At 35.9% G+C, this 17,331-nt stretch overlaps 1 protein-coding gene across 3 annotated transcripts in view; it reads right to left on the bottom strand.

The window, feature by feature from the left end:
- Window positions 1-9,336, bottom strand: part of TENT5D (terminal nucleotidyltransferase 5D) — an 84,105-nt gene extending 74,769 nt beyond the window's left edge. For 2 of the 3 annotated variants that reach the window (XM_047843908.1, XM_047843909.1), the window contains exons 1-3: window positions 9,237-9,336; window positions 4,181-4,256; window positions 752-820 (exon numbers count right to left, since the gene is read on the bottom strand). The gene's annotated coding sequence lies outside the window, so the exon portion shown is untranslated. The remainder of the gene's footprint in view (window positions 1-751; window positions 821-4,180; window positions 4,257-9,236) is intronic. The other variant, XM_047843910.1, reaches the window with a different exon arrangement.
- Window positions 9,337-17,331: the final 7,995 nt, after the last annotated feature.

Raw genomic sequence — 17,331 nt, 5'->3', positions numbered from 1 at the left:
TTAAAATATTTTTTAAAAAAAATTAGGGAAAGGGTAATAAGAAAGGAGAAAGGAACACTAACAACTACTACTGCTTTATTTTTTTTTTTAAATATCTCATACCCTTGCCACTAAATCAACTAACCTATAATTATCTGACCTGACACAGTTTGACATTTCCTCTATCACAATAGATAAACTATTCCTTTTTCTTTTTTTTTTTTTCAACGTTTATTTATTTTTGGGACAGAGAGAGACAGAGCATGAACGGGGGAGGGGCAGAGAGAGAGGGAGACACAGAATCGGAAGCTGGCTCCAGGCTCTGAGCCATCAGCCCAGAGCCCGACGCGGGGCTTGAACTCATGGACCGCAAGATCGTGACCTGGCTGAAGTCGGACGCTCAACCGACTGCGCCACCCAGGCGCCCCACTACTGCTTTAAATAAAAAAATGAAGAACTATAAAATAATAATATAATGGAAAATATGCTTATCAAATATATGCCCATAATCTTTCTTTCCTTCCCTCTATACAAAGTTGAACTTACTAAAACCATACTTTATTTATTAACATAATTGTCAAAGGGAATTTTCAAGATGATCCTTTCTACCCTGTTCATAAATACATATTAAATGAGGAGTTATTTGAAAGGTGAAATAAGAAATGAAAGGCTAAATTCACAACAATCTAATGTATGATCTTTAGCAAGTTCCACAACCTCTCTTTTTTCCTCCAAGTCATATATTTCTGCCTCTCTAAACTTTGTATCTTACCTCCAGTTAGGGTAACTTCAGTTAGATAGATGTGAAATATTCGGTGATTTCTTTTATAAAGAATTAAATCTGAAAAAAGGAACAGGCTATTAATTTTTATGTAGTCTGGATCACTGCCTAGATCTGATTAAGCTTCAGCTTAGGACAAATGCTAACTTTCAGTGTATCTCAGCTACAACTAATCAATAATGGTCTTATAAATGTGAGGTTCAGAGAGGAGGAAAGCATGTGACAAACCTTCTTGACCAGAACTATGCAAATCAAACAGGCAATGAACCTGATATACTCACACTTCATATACTTTTGCGTGGTACATTGATCTTGTTCTGTAGTCTTTCCTTTTGACTGAATAAGAGCATAATAAAAGCCACCCTGGATTAGTTCATCCAGCTCAGTATTCTGTTTCTCATAATATCAGTTGTGCAGTTCTAAGCACATAGTAGGCAATCAATATTTCATTAAACTGTTTTTGAAATAAGCAGGCATGTCTGACTTCTAAAGCATCCCAAATAAAAGCCATAAAATGCTTCCATCAAATGCATGCAAATTTAACTCCTTTTTGAAACTTCATTTCCAGTATACAAAACCTTTTTAACTACTTGTCCACTTATCTTAAGATAGATATTTCTACCCAATGACCCAGTAATTCTACTTTCAGCATATACCTTAGATAACTCTTGCAAATGTGTACAGCATTATACAGTTAGTTACTGCAGCATTTCTTGTAATTGGGGAAAAAAATGAAAGCAACCTATAAATGTCCATGAAGAGGGAGTAGATAAATAAAATGAGCCATATTTGTATAATAAATTATTACATATACAAATGTAGATACATCAACATGGGTAGATATCAAAAGTAATGTTTGATAAAGGGTACAAAACCTAGACATATACTAATATTTATGTAAATTTAAAAACATAAATATATTGTATATTTTATTTTATTTAAATGTTTAGTTTTGAGAGAGACCTAGAGTGAGAGCAGGGGAGGGGCAGAGAGAGAGAGAGAGAGATAGACAGACAGACAGACAGACAGAATTTGAAGAAGGCTCCAGGCTCTGAGCTGTCAGCATAGAGCCTGATGCAGGGCTCAGACTCATGAACTGTGAGATTATGACCTGAGCCGAAGTTGGATACTCAACCAATCGCGCCACCCAGATGCCCCCCAAATATTGTATATTTTACTTGAATGTATATTTATGCGTGGAAAAGGATACACATAGTACCTCATGAAAGTAGTTGTCTCCAGGAGGGAGAGCAGAGAATAATACTAGTGAGCGTGGTCAAAGAAGACTTCAACTTCACTATATTTTATTTACTTGGTTTTAAAAAGAACTGGAAACAAATGGGACAAAATATTGACTATTGTAAACTCTTGGAGGTGGAAACATGGATATTTAATATATTATTATTTATAACCTTTATATTTTAAAAATTTCTCATATAAATACATTTTCTTGGGGCACCTGGGTGCTTCAGTTAGTTAAGCACCCAACTTTGGCTCACATCATGATCTCGCAGTTTGTGAGTCTGAGCCCCATGTTGGGCTCTGTGCTGACAGCTCACAGCCTGCAGCCTGCTTCAGATTCTGTGTCTCCTCTCTGCTCCTTTCCTGCTCACACACTGTCTCTCTCTCTCTCTCTCTCTCTCTCAAAAATAAATGAACATTAAAACATTTAAATTTTTTTTCTTATAAAACATACAAAGAGAATCATGTAATATTGAGAGAATATACTATAAAATTATTAAAAACAAAAAATAAATACCTCCCTCTATCATCGAGTAGGCTGAGTCACAGGAAGATCGCCTACTCTTTGTTGCTCAAGATCCTAGGAAAAAATTCGTATTTACTCTACCCATACACTCCACCATTTATGCTGATTCAATCAACATGTGCCCATTCTTTCTAGACAGAAGAATATTAAATAGTCCATTCTGATCAAAGCCCTTCTGACACTTTTTGTAACTTCTTCTCTGACCCATTTCTTTTCTTTTCTTTTAAATGTTTATTTTTTTTTGAAGAGAGAGAGAGAGGGAGAGAAAGGGAGAACAGAGGAGGGGCAGAGAGAGGGGCACACAGAATCCTAAGCAGGCTCTAGGCTCTGAGCTGTCAGCACAGAGCCCAATCTGGGGCTCGAACTCACAAACTAGGAGATCATGACCTGAGCCGAAGTTGAATGCTTAACCTACTGAGCCACCCAGGTGCCCCTCTGACCACTTTATTGACATTAATTCTTTCTCAAGAAGTGGTGAATAGAAATGCCAAAATTTTTCCACGCACCAAGGTACCATGCTTTTATATCAGTATGATTTTCTCCTTTGTTTCAAATACCTTTCTTAATGCTTACCTCTTTATTTAGGGTGTTTTGGCTGCAGAAGACATTACTAAGCTATGATTTCTGAGAGCCTCTATTTTAAGTATTTTAACATTCAGAATAATCTCATTTAATCCTCATAATAAACCTAGGAAATAAATATTATTACCCGTTTGTGCGAATGAGGAAATTGAAAACACAGAGATTAAATAACTTGTCCAAAATAATCAGCTATTAAATATAGGAGCCAGAAATTCAAACCTAGCTCTGAATGACTCTAAATGTCCTGCTGTTTCAAAAGCCTCCATAGAGAAAAATTTTACAATGACTTCAAAACCCCTGTCCTGGATCCAATTTTAGCAATTTTAGCAAAACAGTTCAAAATCTAGAGATGTTATTGTTGCATTTGCTTTTGCCACAGTTATTCCTAAAAAAGAGTAAGCTTAAAGATGTTTTGCGGTTATTGCTGTTGTATGTCTGTTGGTTTTATACATAAGGCAGCACTAGCTGATGTTAGAGCTAGAGTACTGGTCCTTAATTAGAGATTTTATCCTCCAGAGGATATTTGGCAATCTCTGGAAACATTTTTGGTTGTCACAACTTTGGAGGTGGGAGGAAGCAGCTGGCATCTAGAAGCCAGGGATACTGCTAAAAGTCCTATAATGTATAGGACAGCCCTCCAAAACAAATGAACTAACCAGTCGAAAACGTCCATAGTGCTAGTTGAGAAACCCTGACCCAGAGGTAAGAATTATGGGCCACATTATAGATGATTTTGGGAAAAAAATAACATGCAAAAATAATAGAATGTATGTTAATTACATTGGAATTAAAATAAAAAAAAACTTTAAAAGATAGAATGTGCGTACTAAAATATAGAGAACTCAAAGGATTTACAAAGCATGCTCTCTACTAACCAGTTACCAGATAAATTTCTAAAACCATAGGAATGACTGACAGAATTTTGACTTGAAATTCTACAACTGGTCTATGGTGAGAAAGTAAATAAAAGCAGTGTCTAGAACTAAGTGTGTAGGTGCTGTGGTCAGTAAAATGGGATATAGGAGTACAGAATAGTAGCTTTTTAAGAGAGCAAGCGCTTTGTTTTTTACCTTGCCTTCACTTGTCCTTCTGATAAAAGTCTCTTATTTTTGCTTTTTCTTCTCTTGAGTTTTCTTCAAATAGCTCCTGTATGGTAAAATAACAGAAATAAGAAAAAGGCATATTAAAAATGAATTTCTTTATAAGCATTTATACCTATATTAAAGAATTTCTGAATTATACAACTCTCAAAACTACTTTGGAATCATCCCAAAGGGGAAAGCATCTCTAATAATAATGGAAAATACTTTATTCTTTCTCATGTCACTCATTAAGAATCAATCAACTCATCTAATGATAAGATATAATTGTATTGATTATTCACATTTTAAAAAGGTTTCCTGGGAAAAGCAAATTTTAATGTCTTGAGTGCTCTGTTATAATCAAAGCTTTCCAGAAAAATTCTCTTTCTGATAACTATATACTACAATCACCAAATATCACCATTTGTTATTAAAATAACAATGAAATCTTAGGAATGATCACTTATAAAGGTGGTAAATATATGGATGTATTTTTCCTAATTATCCAAGACTTTTTTCTGTTTCTGTTCAGTTGACTCTTACACTCAGCTTCTTATCTGGTCTCCTTATGTTTATCTCTCACTTGCTAATCACAAACTGGATATTTTTCAGGTCACCTATTGCAGCCACTCAAACCCATCTTCTTGTCTTTAAACTTCTGTTCCTACCTCACCTTCTATATGTCTCAGATAATAGAGATTTACCTCTTCTGTGCTCTAATTTCTTTATTCTCTCACTTGAAGAGTTATAGACTAGGAAACCCAGGAGACAAATGATACCAGCCTAGGGAAAAACTTTTTCCATTGTGAGCAAAGAAAGACCCTATGACATGGATGGAGCTAGAGAGTATTATGCTAAGTGAAATAAGTCAGTCCGAGAAAGACAAATATCATATGATTTCACTCACATGTGGAATTTAAGAAACAAAACAAATGATCACAGGGGGAAAAAAAAGAGAGAGGCAAACCGAGAAAGACTCTTAACTATATAGAAACAATGGATGGTAACCAGAGGGGAGGTAGGGGGAAGGATTAAGTAAGTGATGGGGATTAGGGAGGACACTTATGATGAGCACTGGGTGTTGTATGTAAGTGTCGAGTCACTAAATTGTACACCTGAAACTAATATTACACTATGCTAACTGGAATTTAAATAAAAACTAAAAAAAACCCAAAAACCAAAAACTAAAAAAAACCCTTAGATTCTACCTTTCTAGAATTTCTAAAAAACTGAATCTTCTTATAGAAACCAGAAAGACTGCTGACCAACTGGAATATCTGTTCATTTTACTCCTATACCCAATGGGCACCTAAAGTATAGAAAGCAAGAAACAGAAGTGGTCTAATGATTCCTACTTGCCAATCTGCTATATGCATTCAAAAGTACTGGATTAGAAATCAAGGAGTCCTGAACTGAATATAGACTCCATTTGCTCAAAACTTGCTTGGACAGGGTCACCTGGCTGGCTCAGTTTGATCAAACATTTGACTCTTGATCTTGGGGCTGTGAGTTCAAGCCCCACTTGGGTGTAGAGCTTACTTTAAAAAAAAAACTTGCTTGGGCAAATCATATGATATCTCTGAGTTTTGGTTTTTAATTTTTTCTTTTAATTGGTAAAAAGAGGATCATAATGCCTGCTGAGGTTGCCTTACATTACTTTTAAGTATCAAATGAAATGATGTATAAGAAGCATTTTGTAAACTATGAAGTTGCATCCACATTGAGCTATTTTAGGCAATGCAGGATATATGTTACTCTATATTACAATATTCAATTACACAAACAGAGGCAAAATACAGACTTCTAAGACCTATTCCAAATTTATTCTATCAGAATATATAGAGATGAGTCCCAGCCATCTGTATTTTTAACAAGAACACCAAACTTTGAGAAATACTACATATAGTACACCATTCTCATTCATAGTGTATGAGAGTTTACTTCATACTTCAGTGAAAGTTTAACCAGATTTGCCATTTGATTTTCTGATCATCTTGAAACCATTTGTTAAAATATAACAAAAATGTTGTGTAGTCACAAAAGAACTAAAATTAAATTGAAAAAAATTAACTAATTTAGGTTTTAACTGCAATTTTTAATAAATATTTTTAACTTTAAAAAGCAAAGCTTGTTCTTTTTTAACACAGATTGTAAACATAGTTGATTAACCATGAATATAACTCAATTTACAGTAGGAATTAGTATAATTTACATTAACTTTATTTGAATAATATCAAATTTTAATATATTCAATAGAGGCTGAGTTAAGATAGTATATTGGCTCTTTATATCTCAATTATCATAGTAAAAATGCATAGATATTTTAAAACACATATAAGTATTCATAATGAAATTTACCACATCCGGGTTTATCAATATGTGACTAATGTTGCTTCAGTTAAACCTTCATATCTAGAGTTAACTAAAATCTAAAAGAACAATTTGGGAGGTCCAATACTTTCCATCTTTATCATTATAGCCCTGTTCAAAGGGTGAAAGGAGAACAAGGTAGTTGCCTATTTAGGTGAGACAGAGTTGGAGGTATTAATCTGATAGAGTGGAAGAACCAAAGCCAAGATCCAAGATAACCCAAAATAATAAGAAATATAAATACAATAAACAATAAATGAGGGGTGCCTGGGTGACTCAGTCAGTTGAGCTTCCAACTTCAGCTCAGGTCATGGTCTCAGTCTGTGAGTTCGAGTCCCGCATCGGGCTCTGTGCTGACAGCTCGGAGCCTGTACCCTGCTTGAGATCTGTGTCTCCCTCTCTTTCTGCCCCTCCCACTGCTCACACTCTGTCTCTCTCTCAAAATAAAATAAATACATAAAAATTAAAAAAAATAAATGAATAACAGTTCCTAGGGTGAGAGAGTAAAATTATATTGTTAAAGATTATATCTGACTTTAAAAAGGTTAACTTTAATCATCTCTATAATAAAGTAAACATTTCCAGATTTCATCCTAATATGTTAGGAGAGTTAAGTAAGTTATGGATCTTAAGTGCTTAGAGTATGTGTTAATATAACACTAATATATTATTAGAGGCTATATAACCTAGAAGCAACCCAGATATCCATCATCAGAATAATGAATGGGAAATTACAAAATGTTCATATAGTGGAATACTCTACAGCAGTGAAAATGAATGAACTATGGTTACAAGCAGTAATACAGACAAGCAACATTACAATGAATTACAAAAGCAAGTCAAAGAAGAAAAAGCAGTATGATTTACACAGAGTTTATGCACAACTAAATAACTTTTGTTATTTGCACAACAATAACTAAATATTGTTCAGGGATATAAAAACTATGATAAAATTATAAAGAAAAGCAAGGAAATTACATATAGATTTGAGACAGCAGTTGCCTCTAAGGAAGGAAGGAAAGGAATGTGATCAGGGAAGGGGTACACACGGGAATTTAAAAGGAATGGTAGCTTTCTTAAATTGGGTCACAGATGTTTGCTGTATTGCTTTTGTTTATTCTATACTCATGTTTTACAAATATTTTATACATATTCAATATTTAATGAAAACAATTGAAATTTGATGTCTTTGCTTTCTATATTTCTTTGTAATAAAAGAAGTTTATGATTTTAAGACATTTCAATTCCTTGCTTCAGCAGCAGCAATTATACATATACTTTAAATACTTCTATTACTATGTCTAAAATCAAAAAATAAATTATAAAGCTAACTTTAAGACATAAGATATCCAACAAAAAACCGGGCAAGTTTTGGAATCAACATTAGTTCACAACTCATAACAATTTCTTAATCTTCTAAGTGGTTAATCAATCAAAGATACAGGATATGCATTTTTTTTTACTTAACATGGACAACAATAACAAACTTCTTAATTGTAAAAATCTTTATATCTTAATTCTACTAAAAACCCTAGTCTATCCTAAAGATTCCTCTCTTAAGAAGTTCTATGCGATGCAAAACACTTTAAAAACACTTTCTTTAAAGGCTTATTTTATAGGCTATGCACATATAACTAAAAATAAAACAAAACATGGAAATTCTGAAGCTTTAGTGAATTGTTCTGGTCTACATGTGGATTTATTGTAAGAGCTATGTTAATACATATTAAGCATATAGGAAAGAACTTATTTAAAAATATTTTTCATTTTCATACAAAAAAAATAAAGTTCTCAAACAGTGAAATGTAATTGCTTATCTAGCATGGAAAGTGATGAAACAACAATGAAATGTGCCATTTTTTTTTGTCTCTATAAAGGTAAACCTTCATCTGAAACATATAGAAACAGAGCAGGATCAAAAAATAAATATAATCTTTATATAGTTTCATTTATGTAAGTGGTTTCCAAATTGTACTTTCCCCGAAACCATATATTCCCCCCAAAAAGGTTTTTCCAGCATCAAGCATTTATAATTAGGTAACAGTCTGGACCTTATAGGACCATTTTGGTGCACCAGGAAACCATCCTAAAGATAAAAAGACAATAATGTATTCATTATTTTCCCACATATTGAAATTTTAAAGATGAGAAAAAAATTAAAGCCAAACTTATAAAATTCCTCAGAAAGAGAACAATTATCCTAGCTATTTTTTTTCCAAAGCAGATCTTGGAATTTCCAAGAGTTTTAAATCGAAATGCAGCGATACCGGTAAAGATCCCCCCTTCCTTCCCACAAATCTAGAGATGGCGTCTAATAAATTACCTTTGGATATTTTAATATCGCATATAAAACGCCGACCACTTAGTGGTTCAGTTAACCTGCCACCGATTATATTTTGGAAAGGTTTCATAGTAATTTTCGTAATTTACACCATCTACTGTGAAAAATAAGAATAATCTATTTTGTACGAATTTACACTTCACAGCAGCTTCACCTCTTAAACCTGCGCTTACTTATTTTGTCCTCCCCTTCTAACTTAAAACTTTAAGGATCATGATCCTTTTTAAAAGTTCAACTGAACCTCACAAATCAAAATTACCAACCCCGCTAATCCCGCAGGCCCTCATTTCATACGGTTATACATATTTTTAAAGTATTTTAAAAGCCCTATACCTTTTCCTTCCTCCGTAAGACTTAAACTCTGAAAACAGAAGTGAGGGGCCAAGGATAGTGTGAAATCTGTGGAAAGAGTTGGGGTGGAAGATTAAGTAGAGTTCGGAGTACAACAAAAGAAAGAACTAGACGGTTAGCCGGAGGACGAAATCCGTTAGGGGCTGGGTTAAGAACACAAGGGGGAGGGGCATAACCTCTAGAGCCCGCCGACGCCCCCAAGCGACTGCAGCCCACCCTAACAGCCTCTCTTGGAGGCAGCCATTTTGGCATTATACAAGCTCCGCCCCTCAGTCGCAGACGGCTCCAACCCCCCCCCATACCCCGCAGGCTGTGCGCGGAAACAGGAAGTGGGACTGCGAATCTGGGAGCTTGGGGAGCAGCAGGTCGGAACCAGGGCGGTACCCTGAACGCTCTCTTATGAAACTCGTGTCACTGCTTTGGGCTGTCGCCTCACGAGAAAAGTTGTGGGACCATGTCGAATATGGAGAGTATCCTTTCCCGTCTGAAAAGCTGCTGCCAGGGTTTAGGGAATGGGAGAAGGGCAGGGCCTGGTGACCTTTTAGGTCTAGTTGTGGAAGGATGGGGGCACTGATGCTGGTTGATAGGCGCCTGTAACTTTTGTTTGTTATTGCTGTTGTTTTCCTGGTAGCCGCCTTTATCCAGGAAGCGGGACTGCTTTGGCGAGAGTCAGAGGAGTAGGGGGACTGGCTTGAAATGATTCTTGAGCGTGAACCCTTGTCGTTCAGGGCTGCTGTCACCTGTCCTTTCAGTTACTTTATCTGTTTCTTAGAAATTGAGGGGGAGTTGTATGGAAAAAGGCAGCAGGAGTTTGCTAGAGGTTTAGAGCAGAGGTATAGGTTTTGAATGCAATACAAGGGCAAATAGTTTTTGTGGAATTTCTTCGTTTTTCTGGGTTTAGGTGACTGGTAATGAGGTGAAGTCCTTAATAGCGGCCCCGCAAACTAAATTGAGTGAGTGCTTGTTGTTAATAATTTGATTTAGCACATGAGGAAACTCATAGTTCCCCAAAGCTATAAAAGTTCATCAGTTGCACCTGTGTTTCCACTTAAGCACTAAGGTCAGGTGAGGGTTAGGAACCAAGCTGTGTGACACCCTGAATTGAAGGATGAAATCGTTTTTTACAACTGAAATACCATCACAGGATTTTCATTTCTCTGTAATTTCGCCTTCTTCCAGGAGTTGGCATTGTAGAAAATAGAGTAGCTTGGTATTCTGCCACTGAATGAAACTTGGCAAAATGACAAAATGTGGGTAATTGTTATTGTTTGATATCTCATGTTAAAGCTCTTTTGTCTTCATTACTTTGTAAATCTGATAAAAAGGAAGACTTCTGCTGGGAGGATAAAAATATATAAGCCAGACTGAGAATATTAATAACCTATTCTGTGCAGACTGATCAAGATAAACCAAGAATAAAATGATCTATTTCATGAACAGAGTAGATAACAGAAAGGTCCAGTTATCACTGCAGTTTAAAGGATATGAGTTATGGAAGATGTGTTAGATGATTGTTTTTAAAAGCAGCATCATAAAGGAAAGAGCACGGGACTATGAGTCAGAAGATGAATTTCTAATCCCAGTTCTGCCTCTTAAGAAGTGAGTTAGGGCAAGTCATAAAGCCTCCGTAAGACAACCTTTACTCATTTGTAAACATACTAACCTGCCAACCTTATAAAGCTACTGTGAAGGTAAAATGAAATGGAAGGGCTTATAAATTGTAAAGTTTTGAACATACAGTTAAGTATTATGAAATAGAGCACAAATTGCTATCTCTTTCCCCAGAACTTAGGGAAGGATTTGAGGTAAAAGCTCTAAAATTGCTTTTGTTTCCGACTCGAATAATGCAAGTTATCTTTGCTCTTCCTAAGCCCACCTTATGTGATTTCCAATAACAAGATAATTAGTTACTAATTTTCTCTACTGAAAAGCATGTATGCCTGACTATAATTCAAATTACTAATACTGTTATCAATAGTTTTATACCTAAAATGATCTATTAACTACCCTTCATTCTATCAAAAGAAGTGTAGAATCCAGACCTTTGCCTTATAGAGGAGTAAAATGACATGGACTCAGGCCTGTCTTCCATAAATAAAAGATTTGAGCTGAAACTTGAGTAACATTTGTCACCTATATAAAATGCAAAACTCTCATTACTACAGTATATAGGAAGACCAAATGTGCTAACAGTTGAATTAGCATGGTAATTGTGACTTCTGTTTTCTGTTAAACACACTGAATTTATCGTGGTGGACTAGATTAACTTTCACTTTAAAGAACTTGATGGAATGGCCAGATAATGTGTTGTTGTAAAGATATTTGTTGTTGTAATGTGTTTGTATAGGTGTTTTACAAGTGTAGAACTAAGAGCAATATGTGTGTAATATTAATACAGGTGTTTCAGTAGTGTTTGATTAACTTACAGGAATGAAACAATAGAAGAGAAATTAAGGGATACTTCCTACTCCAAGCTGCCCCATTTTTTTTTCCTTCCTTCTCTAAGTTTCTACCCCTTTTCTGGCATTTTGTTGTTTTTGTTGGACTTGGCTCAAGCATGCTTCATATCCAGGAAGCTTTTGATGTCATCTTAATTTCCTAACTCACCATCCTCAACAAACCTAAAAATCTGTGAGCACCAGTTCCTCTTCTGCACTTGCCTAGAAATCTATGAGCACCAGTTCCTCTTCTGTACTCCTTTCCCCATCTGTTTTCTCCTCCACTTTAGCATTTTTTCCCACTATTGTAATTATAGTTATACCTATTTATCTCTTACATTGGACTGTTAGTTCCTTGAGGATTGGATCCTTGTCTTTCATCTTTGAATCCTCATTTTCTTGCACAGTATTTGGCTCATAATGGACACAAAATGGGTAAATGACCTTTTGTTAAGAATTAATTATTAACATATATTGAGTCAATACTATGTGCTGAGGAATGCACCCAGCTTTTGATACAGAGGAGTGTAAGACTTATTCCTAACTTCTAGCACCTTTTTAAAATACTTACATGTTTTGAGAGAGAAAGAGTGAGTGGGGGAGGGGAAGAGAAAGAAGGGGAGAGAGAATCCCTAGCAGGCTCCATGCTGTAAGTGCAGAGCCCAACTCAGGGCTGGAACTTATGAACCGTGAGATCAGGACCTGAGCCAAAATGAAGAGTCTGATGCTTAACCTTAAGACAGAGCCATGCAGGAGCCCCTCTACCACCTTTTGATCTGAGTCAGGACCTACATGAGTGGGGATAAATATCAGTACAAGGTAGCCCATGCTAACTGAGGTGAATGCCTGAACGGTGATTCTTTTTTTTTTTTTCAACGTTTTTTATTTATTTTTGGGACAGAGAGAGACAGAGCATGAACGGGGGAGGGGCAGAGAGAGAGGGAGACACAGAATCGGAAACAGGCTCCAGGCTCCGAGCCATCAGCCCAGAGCCCGACGCGGGGCTCGAACTCACGGACCGCGAGATTGTGACCTGGCTGAAGTCAGACGCTTAACCAACTGCGCCACCCAGGCGCCCCCTGAACGGTGATTCTTGATCATATGTGTGCTAAACTTGAAACCGTATGTAAGATTTTCTATGTTAGTATGTGCCTTTTCCTGGGGGAAAATATATGTAGCTGACATCTGTTTTTCCAAGGGGTTCCAACCTGAAAAAGGTTGGTAAGTAATGAAGTAGATAATAGTTACTATAGACATTCTGAGAGTAGAGAAAAATAAGTGAACTGGACTGGTATCATTGTCTCCTGCTGTAGTCACCCAGAAAGATGAGACTGTGTTACAGGCAAAGAATACCAGCTGCCTTAAGAATGCCTGTTTGCCATTATGAATGGCTTTATATCCTAAAGCAGAACTAATTACATATCAGAATCTCTTGAGGCTTTTATAGTATTGACAAATGTGTTGTGATATTTTTTTGGGCTAAATATTAATAATAGCTCAAATGTGCTTTGTAAATATCTTTACCTGACATTGGTCTCATAATTTATGGCCTTGCTAGCTAGTAGAATGTTGTGTCTTACAAGAAGTATTGCATGTAAGGATTACTTATGGCTAATCATTTGAGGCCATTTAAGGACCAATTCTGAGTAATTCACTCCGAAAGCTAAAATGCAAAGAGTGAAATAATGAGTTGTGCTGGATTTGGGTTCCTTATTGTTCTTTTATTCAGTAATTACTGCTCAATTATCTAGCTCTAGGCTTTAGTCTTCACATCTGTAACAAGAGGGAAGTTGACAATGATTTTTAGGGTTCCTTTCAATTCTGATGATCTCCCTGTATTTCTGGGATCCCAAACTCTACCTACCAGAAATACACAAGGGATGATCAAAATGCTGGGAGCTGAAAAAGAGGAAAATTGGATTCATAATGCCACGTCTTGTCATCAAATGTATGAATAAACAATCTATGGTATTGGTATTACTGCTTTGTTCTAGAGCAGGCAGGTGCTAGTGGAATATTTTTATTTCCTTCCTCTTACCTCCATTTTTTTCCCCATCCTTTACTTCTGTCTGCCCAAAGGACTACATAATCCTACCGTTAACACTTGGAATCAAATAGCTTTCTGCCTTACTGTGTTTGGATAATTTACTTTTACTTGGTGTTGCTCCGCCACCTCAGAGAGGCAGACAGGACGTGAGATTTCTACTATGAAATTCTTCTAGTAAACTGACCATAACAATTTTCTTGAGGTAGCAGATTGAAATCTTAAAGCAAGACTTCATTATGTATGCAAAATGAATATGTTGAACCCTAATGATTCTTATTTATTGAAATTTAAAGCAGTAATATATTAAGACACAGCTGATTTTCATTCCTTGCCTGTCAGCAGTGTAATTGCAATTAACTCACATAGAATGTTTTAAAGAGACAATGGAACTTTTTATTCCCTGAATAACCATATTGTCCAATTAAGATATGTGACTTAGTGAGGTGGTAATGAAAATTTATTGAACACCTATAATGTGCTAAATTTTGTGCTAGGGATTTTGTATATATTATCTTAGACTCTCAAAACAACACTGGAAGACAGGTGGTAGTATCATTTTATAGAAGAGGAAATTAAAGCTAAGAAAGCCACATTACTTATAAGCACAGTGTAAAGGATCTGGGCTGGACTCCAGTGTGTCTGTTGTGTTCACTTTAACATGGTACCTCCATATACAGCACAATTCAGTTATGTTTGATGGAATCCTAGGGTTATGCAGAGATACTTTTTCTATATAATGATATTCCATTTGAGGTTTTGCTTTAAAAAGAGTTTGAGAGAGGCTCCTGGGTGGCTCAGTCGGTTAAGCGTCCGACTTCGGCTCAGGTCATGATCTCACAGTCCGTGAGTTTGAGCCCCACGTCGGGCTCTGTGCTGACAGCTCAGAGCCTGGAGCCTGCTTCAGATTCTGCGTCTCCCTCTCTCTCTGCCCCTCCCCTGCTCATGCCCTGTCTCTCTCTGTCTCAAAAATAAATAAAAACATTTAAAAAAAAGAAAAACACCAAAATTTAATTAAAAATAAATAAATAAATACATAAATAAATAAATAAAAAGAGTTTGAGAAACCATGAATCTGCACAATTGCTTTAGAGAAGCCTAACCTAGATTGGTCTTGAAGACATATCCTAGTAAAAGATATACCTAGATGAGGTTATGTTTTACATTTTAATTTTGTAGAATTGGAAGGAGGAGAATTACTACTTTCTGAAACTTTGAAATTGAAATGTTGAGATGATTCAATCCCAAGGGCCACACGAGTTTGTTTTTTGTTTTTACATGGATTTAGGCGGTAGGAGGGAAACCTATTGCCATTAATGGAGTTCTTTGAGAACAGTTTCTCAGAGTCAGTGTTATTGTTTATGTTAGCCAAAAAGCAAGCATGGTGGTGTGTCTTAAACCTTATAGGAGTTAAGAGGAACAGGGTAGAAAGGGGAGGAAGAAGGGTAAACTAGGCAAAGGAATTGTATGTAAAGGCGGAAAGGTAACTGGTAGAGGCCAACATCCCTGAAGCACAAGGTGCTGGAGCCTGGGATTACCCAACATCTAGTTTAGGACCTTCTGCATCATTCTGTACACATTAATAAACACGTTAATAAACGTTACTGTTCAATCTTTTTTTAAAATTTCAGTCCATTAAAAATAGAGTACTTCAGCCATTGTCTTTCCAGTGGGCAAAGAAAAATAAATGCTGTCTTAATAGCAACTACTTTGCCAAATTGAATTTATGATTAGTCAGTAAAGGAGATTATTCTGCCAATGTTGTTTTTCCAAATAGAAAAATACTCCAGGGATTTATAGTCAACTAAAATATCCGAAGTATTGCACAATATGTCAGCTGGTTCATAGCTCAATTTAGTAGTTGAATTGATGCCGTTATTTTCCATATCAGCAATCAGTTTCCCCCACTCAATACAGAGGATGTTCACTTATTGTAGTATACACAGAGGGTGACTATTTGAATAGCAGACACCTGAATTTAAGGATCTCATACCCTGCCTGTAGAAAGTATCTAGGTGTTAGAGGCAAGGGATGACCCAGGGATGTCTTGATTTCCAGCCTTGGGCAAAAAGATTCATCATCAAGAAAACACTGGTGTTAAAAGTTGCCTGGGTTATGTAGACATATATGAATATATTTGGCAATGATGGCAGTCTAAGATACGTAGTTCTCTGTGGATTCATGTGCTTATATTTATATGTATTTAAAGTGTACTAAAACTATTGGTAATCTTGTCTATCAGAGTATGATGTAAGACTGAGGTTAGGAAATTCATCTCCTTATTCATTTCTGAATGTATAGAACTATTTGGAATAAGAACTGGTAAAAATTCACATGCCCTAAATGTTAGCCTCATGTTAGTTAATGTTTTTTAAATGGAAATTTAAAATTTTTTAAATTGAAAAGAACTTGACTGTAGAATATGTGTGTGTGTGTGTGTGTGTGTGTGTGTGTGTGTGTGTAGACACATGCATTTTCTGCTTTTGTGGGATAGAGTTGTTACTCTGAATTTATTAAAATAAGTAATGAAATAATAAGTAATAATTTAGTAATTATTTGTATAATTAATAGTCTCATGCTTTATTTTACTAGTCGTTGAATTGCATGAAGTAATTCTCATAGTTAAAATATTCCTCCTGACAACTAAAATTACTTTTTAAATTATTTGAGCTGTTTTAAAACTTAATTTATAAGTACTCAAGGATATAGACTATTTACTAAGCTCCATATGCTTTCAAAAACAAAATATTCCTGATAAGAATTAAAAATAATTTGATTATACAGGAAAATAACTCTTTACATAGAGTGCCTTTCCAAAAAGAAACATTTAAATATTGGCTTATGTCTCCTTAAGTACTTTTATGCTTTTAAAGTGTGAACATTTTATTTTTTTAACCTGATGCTTTTATTTATTTTTTATATTAAATATAATTTATTGTCAAATTGGTTTCCATGTAACACCCAGTGCTCATCCCAACAGGTGACCTCCTCAATGCCCATCACCAACTTTCCCCTCTCCCCCACCCCACCCATCAATCCTCACTTTGTTCTTAGTATTTAAGAGCCTCTTATGGTTTGCCTCCCTCCCACTCTGTAACTTTTTTTTCCCCTTCCCCTCCCCCATGGTCTTCTGTTAAGTTTCTCAAGATCCACATAAGAGTGAAAACATATGGTATCTGTCTTCCTCTGTATGACTTATTTCACTTAGCATAATACTATCCAGTTTCATCCACACTGCTGCAAATGGCCAGATTTCATTCTTCCTCATTGCCAAGTAGTACTCCATTATATATATATAAACCACATCTTCTTTATCCATTTGTCAGTTGATGGACATTTAGGCTCTTTCCATAATTTGGCTATTGTTGAAAGTGCTGCTGTAAACATTGGGGTACAAGTGCCCCTATGCATCAGCACTGCTGTATCCCCTAGGTAAATTCCTAGCAGTGCTATTGCTGGGTCATAGGGTAGATCTATTTTTAACTTTTTGAGGAACCTCCACACTGTTTTCCAGAGCAGCTGCACAAGTTTGCATTCCCACCAACAGTGCAATAGGATTCCCATTTCTCTACATCCTTGCCAGCATCTATAGTCT

This window comes from Prionailurus viverrinus, chromosome X, assembly GCF_022837055.1.
Source record: "Prionailurus viverrinus isolate Anna chromosome X, UM_Priviv_1.0, whole genome shotgun sequence".
Classification (NCBI taxonomy): Eukaryota; Metazoa; Chordata; class Mammalia; order Carnivora; family Felidae; genus Prionailurus; species Prionailurus viverrinus.
The sequence above is the reverse complement of the archived record's forward strand: the minus strand, read 5'-3'. Positions and strand labels throughout refer to the sequence as shown.